The sequence below is a fragment of the Tupaia chinensis genome, unplaced genomic scaffold (genome assembly GCF_000334495.1).
Source record: "Tupaia chinensis unplaced genomic scaffold, TupChi_1.0 Scaffold000683_1, whole genome shotgun sequence".
Lineage (NCBI taxonomy): Eukaryota > Metazoa > Chordata > Mammalia > Scandentia > Tupaiidae > Tupaia > Tupaia belangeri.
Window position 1 is genome coordinate 854,882 of NW_006160206.1, and position 7,061 is coordinate 861,942.

Consider the following 7,061-nt stretch of genomic DNA (forward strand, 5'->3'; position numbering starts at 1 on the left):
CATGAGTGCCCAAGATCCCAAGAGGAGAATGGAGGAGAAGGGATTGCGGCGCGGCCATTCCCCCTGGGGGGTGATTTCTCACTTTCTGTCTCTCTGTCTCTCTGTGTCTTTCTGGCGAGGGCATGCGCCCTTATAGCAAAAACCTCTCCAAAAAGAGAGAGATTGATTTAATTTAATTTTATTGATTTTTTTTTTAATTTGCTATAAGGCACATGCATCCACCAGAGAGATACAGGAAGAGGGAAAGTGAGAAAGGAAGCCACCAGGTCTGGGACTTGAACCATGGTTAGCCATGTGAGATTCCAGCACCTTAAACACCATGCTAACCTGTTGATCCCTCATGCTTAGGTTTGATGAAGAGTAGACAGCTATGGGAAATTATGATTGGACAAAGGTCTGGGGTGACTTTATGGTAACAAACCAGGGAATTTAGCAAAGCTTCTTTGTTCAGATTCTTTTCTGTGTCACTGTGTTTCCAGAAAGAAGGACATTCCTGGGACCAGCAGTTGGCATAATGGCTATGTCACTGAACTCCCATGTAGTCAACCACGTTTGAGTCCTGGACCCAGTGGCTTAAATTCCCATCGGGCGCGTGTGTGTGCGTGCCTAAGATCCCGAAAGGAGAATAGAGGAGAAGGCGTTGCAGTGTGACCAACCCCCCGGGGGATGATTTCTCCCTTTCTGTCTGTCTCTCTCTGTCTTTCTAGTGAGCACATATACCCAATAGCAAAAACCTCTAAAAAATGAATAAGTAAAAAATAAGGACATTCCTTTCTTCCGGGTATAGGGTAGGAACTTCTGGAATGAGGGTCTTCTTCAGAAGAAAGGCAGGGAATTTTTTATGGCCTATTTTGAGGGGAAAGGGCAAGAGAAAGTCCTGCTTTCCCCCCACAGGGCCAGATTTTCGGGTGTCTGAACCACATTAGAACCAAGATGACTCTTAGTTTCCAGCTTGGATGGTTTGGTAGGTTGTGAGGCTGTTGACTGTCCTAGGGAAGATTGGAGAAAGAGGGTGGTAAGAAATAGGTTTGAGGAAAGAAAGCAAGAGCCTGGTTTTGTGATTGGTAAGTTTGAGGTGTGTAAGAGACATCTACCTGGAGACGTTGGCAGGCCGGGGACCAGAGGACAAGGAGACACAGCTGTCCATGGAGTTAGGTTGTCAGGGCTGTATTATACTGTAACGGTGGAGACATATCCTTCGTCACTGACTCCACCCCCAGAAGGTGCAATACCAAGAGTGAGCCTTAATGGAAACTGTGGACTCAGGAGATAAGGACGGGTGCCCGTACATTCACTGATTGTGATCAATGTACTGGGGTGGTGTGGGATGCTGAGAGTAGGGAGATTAGGGGAAGGGGAGTATATGAGAATTCTGTACGTTGCGCAATTTTGCTGTGAACTTAAAACTGCTCTAAAAAAGAAAGTCTCTTAAAAAGGGGTGGGTGGGTGAGGGACCAGCAGTTAGCATAATGGCTATGTCGCTGGACTCCCACGTAGTCGACTGCGGTTCGCGTCCCAGACCCGGTGGCTTAAAACTCAGCCAGTGCATGTGAGTGCGTGCCCAAGATCCCAAGAGGAGAATGGAGGAGAAGTGATTGCGGCGTGGCCATCCCTCCTGGGGGATGATTTCTTGCTTTCTGTCTCTCTGTCTTCTCTGTCTGTCTGGCAAGCGCATGTGCCCTATAGTGAAAACCTCTAAAAAAAAAAGGGGGGTGGTGGTGGGTGGGACGAGTAATAGGATAAAGGGGGAAAGGCTCAGAAGTAAGAAAGCCAAAGCATGCTGGGGGGTGGGCAGAGGAGGGAACTACACAGCACGCATGAGCACTAACTGAGGGGCAATTGTGTGGCAGGAGATTCACAACAAGCCCGTGAGGTAAGCGTTTTCCTAAGACCCTCAGACTCTAACAGGTGGGCCAATCCCCGGGGTCTGCATTGAGGACAGCTCAACTCCATCCATCCGTTACTCTGTTGTTTGCCCTTGAGATTAGCTTGGAGCAGCGAGAGGTCACGAAGGAGAATGCTAGAGGGTAAGGTTAGAAAGAGAGGCCTTTGCTAGGAGACACAGTGCAGTTTTAAGACTTCATCTTCCCTGAACCAGAAGAAAACCAAATATAGGGCTCCTGTTTAACGGGGACACAAAAATAAAGGGAAAAAATGCATCTTGCCATGAAAAGAGAAAGAAATGAGCAAAACCCAGAGTAATCGTTGCCATCTCTAATTACAGCCCCAGCTATACCAGAATCTGAACTGTGGTTCTAGGGAGGTAGTTTCCTAATCATCATAAAAAGCAGCATATACTTTTTCATTTGGCTCCCTCTCAACTAGGTCCAAGATGTTTTTTCTCCCAAACACAAAAGGGAGAATGTCAGTTATGTTTCCACTCTTTTGGTAATGAGGACAAGGCCAGTTCACACCTCTCTTCTCAGGAACCAATCTGTGTCCTTGTTGTGACAGTGAGAGAGAAAGCGGAAGGAAAGGGTGTCTTCCAGAATGCTGTGGAAACAACGTCTTGGCCACCAGGGCAGCCACCGCTTATTCATTCATTTGACAACCTTTTTCTGGGCAGTTGCTTTGAGCCAGGCGCTAGCCTAGCCATTGGGACCAAGAGATGGTAGGACATGAGCTCTACTCGCAGGAAGCTCACAGTAGGTTAAGACGAGGTGATTTAAAAAAAATAAAGAAGAAGAAAAAGGGACCAGCAGTTAGCATAAGGGCTATGACGCTGGACTCCCATGTAGTCAAACACAGTTCAAGTCCCGGACCTGGCGGCTTAAATTCACGCCGGGTGCGTGTGCGCGCATGCCCAAGATCCCGAGAGGAGAATGGAGGAGAAGGGATTGTGTCGTGACCATCCCCCCTGGGGGGTGATTTCTCGCTTTTTGTCTCTATGTCTTTCTGGCAAGCGCATGCGCCCTATAGCAAAAACCTCTCAAAAAAAAAAAAGAAAAGAAAAGAAAAGAAAAGAAAAGAAAGAAAGAAAGAAAGAAAGAAAGAAAGAAAGAAAGAAAGAAATCCCAGAGACAGGAAGGGTGAGAATGAGAAGGGCACATGCACAAGGCTTTCTAGGCAGGTAGGAGGAGTCTCTAACTAGGATGGACGGGGGTGGCCTGGGAAGACTTGGCAGAACAACTGCCCAGTCCTCAAGGCTGTTATTGGTGAATAAAAACAAATAGTGGTTACCTTTTCTCAGAATTAACAAATGGGGGACTCTGCTTGTCCTTCTAAGAAAGCTGTTCACCATGGCCAGTCTGAGACTAAGGGGGGGGGCACTCACTTTGCAAATTTTTTTTCTTTTTGGCTTAGTGTATTTCTTTCTTTCATCAAAGACAGAGCAAGAAGGAAGGAGGGGATCCACTATCAATCTCATTTGGTCCAAATCACTCAAGGTTTCCTGGACCGCAAACCCAGGATCTTTCCCACGTGGGTCCAGTTGCTTTACCACTGTCCTTGCCTGGTCAGCTATGCAAATCTTAAGAGGCCATTGGAGAGAACAGCAGGTGGTATGGTGGTTAAGGTGCTGGACACTCTCACATGGCCAAGCATGGTCGAGTCCTGGACTTGGTGGCTTGTTTTCTCACTTTCCTTCTCTCTCTCTCTGGTCAAATTAAAATAGGTGAATGAATAAATAAAATTGAAAAGAAAAAAGAAGCCATTGGAAGACTCTTGTATAAAATTTCCACTGGGCCTCTGGGCGAGAGATTTTAGAGTATTTCCCTTGCTTTAGAATAAGTGGCAGAGGTTGGCCAAGTAGGAGACAGACATGTACACTGGAGAGCTCCAGGGGTTTTAATTTTTTTTTTTTGTTTGTTTTTTTGCCATAGGGTATATATGTTCACTGAAGAGGTGAAGTAAAAAATCACCTCCCAGAGGCCAGCAGATGGTGTAGTGGTTACGTTGTTGGACTCCCACATGACTGACTGCAGTTTGATTCCCGGACCTGGTGGTTTGAAACTCACCCCGGGCACATGTGCATGGGGACCTAAGATCCTGGAAGGAGAATGGAGGAGAAGGGATTGTGGCATGGCTCACAACTAACCCCTTGAGGGGGTTAGTTCTCACTTTCCCTCTCACTGTCTCTGTCTCCTTCTCTCCAGCAAGCGCAGGCATCCTATGTAAAAAAAACTTTTTAAAATACAAAGACATCACCCCCCAGGTGGATGGAAATGCCAGAATCTTTACTCCTCCATTCTCCTCTCAGGACTCTGGGCATGTGCACATACCTGCCTGGCATGATTCTTAAGCTGTCAAGTCTGGGACTCGAACTGTAGTCAGCCATGTGGGAGACCAGCACCCTAACCACTATATCACCTGTTGGTCTCGAGAGCGCCAGGCCTGATTGATTGATTGATAGTTTTTGCCATAGGGTACATCCACTCATAGAGACACGGAGGGAAAAAGAGAGAAAGTAAGAAAATCACCCCATTCTCTTCCTGGGATTTTGGGCACTCACACACATGTGCCCAGCATGTTTCAAGCTGCCGGGTCTGGGACTCAGACCACAGTCAACCATGTGGAGTCTAGCACCTTAACTACCACACTACTCCAGGTTTTAATCACCTGTGAGCCAATGAATACTTGTAAACTATGAGATAAGCTAGGTAACCACAATAACTGCCTCATCTTCTGGTTTTCAAGAAGTGAGAAACAGGGAAGTGTCATCTCCAGCAGACAACAGACCTGGGAACGGGGCTGCCATCTGGGGCCTCTCTGCTTGGTGTGAGGCAAGTGGTAATGCTTTGTCGATCAGGCCTAACATGCCCATGTGAAAAATGACCATAGGGACTATCTCTATGGCCTGGTGAGGAGCTGGATCCCACATGACTGACTGCAGTTCAAATCCCAGCCCCAGTGGCTTAAAAAATACCCTGGGACTGTGAGTCTGTGTGCCCCAAATCACGACAGGATGGAGAAATGGAGGAGGAGGATTGTGGCAGGACCGTACCCCCCACTGGGGAGTGCATTCTCTCTCTCCCTCTCTCTCTATCTCTTGGTCTCCCTCTCTGGCAAGTACACACGACCTCTGGGAAAAAAAAAAGAGAGAGAATGAGGGTTGAATGACTGAGATTATGGAGATAAAAATTACAGAATATCCTAGTTTGACTTACACTGACAGAAAACAAAATGGTATCTATAAGGCAGTATATATATTTTTCTTTTCAATTTGCCAAAGGGTGCATGCACCTGTCAGAGAGATACAAATGGGGAGAGGGAGGAAGTATCCCTCAATGGGTGTTCTCATGCCACAATCACTTGTCATCCATCTCTCCATCCTGTTGGGATCTTGGGCGCGCGCACACACACACACATATACACGTGCTAGGTGTATTTTTCAAGCCTCCGGGGGCAGGATTCAAACTGTGCAGTTGGCTATATGGGATCCAAGTCCCTTAAGCACTAGATCAAGCATGCCCAAAGCAGTACATATTTTTTTAAAGAGAGATTTTTGCTTTAGGGTCTATGTGCTCCCTGGAGAGACAGAAAGAGACAAAGAGACAGAAAGCGAGAAATCACCCTCCAGGGGGAAGGACCACACCACAATCCCTTCTCCTCCATTCTCCTCCTGGGATCCTGGGCACTCACGCACACATGCCTGGCATGAGTTTGAAGCTGCAAAGTCCAGAACTTGAATTGCAGTCGACAAATTCTCGACAAGTGGGAGTGCAGCGATGTAACCATTATGCCATCTGCTGGTCCCAGTGCATCTTTAAGATGAAAATCAAACAATATATTAAAAAGAAAATAAAAATGTTGGGACTAGCAGTTAGCATAATGGCTATGTTGCTGGACTCCCACATAGTCGACCGCAGTCTGAGTCCCAGACCCAGCAGCTTAAACTCAAAGCTGGAGCATGTGCATGTGTGCCCAAAAACCCAAGAGGAGAATAGAGGAGAAGGGACTGCAATGTGGCCATTCCCTTGGGGAGTTATTTCTCACTTTCTTTCTCTCTCTCTCTCTCTAAAACAAAAACCTCTAAAAAAAAAAAAAAGGAAAGAAAGAAAGAAACAAAAATGTTGAACACAGTTTAATAGAATGAGAGTTAACATTTTCTATCTGAGGACCAGCAGTTAGCGTAATGGCTATGTCACTGGACTCCCACGTAGTCGACCGCGGTTCGCGTCCCGGACCCGGTGGCTTAAAACTCATGCCAGGCGCGTGTGCGTGCGTGCCCAAGACCCTGAGAGGAGAACTGAGGAGAAGGGATTGAAGCATGGCCATCCCCCTTGGGAGGGTGATTTCTCGCTTTCTGTCTCTCTGTCTCTCTCGGTCTGGCGAGCGCACGCACCCTATAATGAAAACTTCTCAAAAAAAAAAAAATTTTTTATCAGACAAAAAGAACTTTTCCTAAAATTATACCAAACTACTGGACATCCAAAAAGCAGGAAACTGCAATCTGTATCAATCTTAGAAGTAGCCAAGACGGGGACCAGCAGTTGGCGTAATGGCTACGTCACTGGACTCCCATGTAGTCAACCGCAGTTCGAGTCCTGGACCTGGTGGCTTAAACTCACACCGAGCACATGTGAGTGCATGCCCAAGATCTTGAGAAGAGAATGGAGGAGAAAGGATTGCAGCGTGGCCATCCCTCCTGGGGAGTAATTTCTTGCTTTCTATCTCTCTTGTCTTCTGGCGAGCACACACTCCCTATAGCAAAAATACTGAAAGAAAGAAAGAAAGAAAGAAAGAAAGAAAGAAAGAAAGAAAGAAAGAGAAAGAAAAAGATATCTTTCTTTTTTTTAAAAAAATGGTTTATTTCATTTTATTTAGTATTTTCTTTTTTAATTTGGACATAGACAGAGGGAAAGTGAGAAAGCAAGCTGCCAGGTCTAGGACTCAAACTGCTGTTAACCATGTGGGAGTTTAGTACCTTAACTACCATGCCACCTGCTGGCCCCAAAAAGATACCTTTTAATCATAGTTAAAGTTTGTTTGCTATGAGGGTATTTGAATTGATTAGGGTCTTTGGTGATTCAATAAAACATGGGGGGAAAACAGTATAGAAAGCAAACATAGATACCAGAGACAGTGAGGGAGGAGAGTGGGAGATGGCAGAGGGTAAGAGA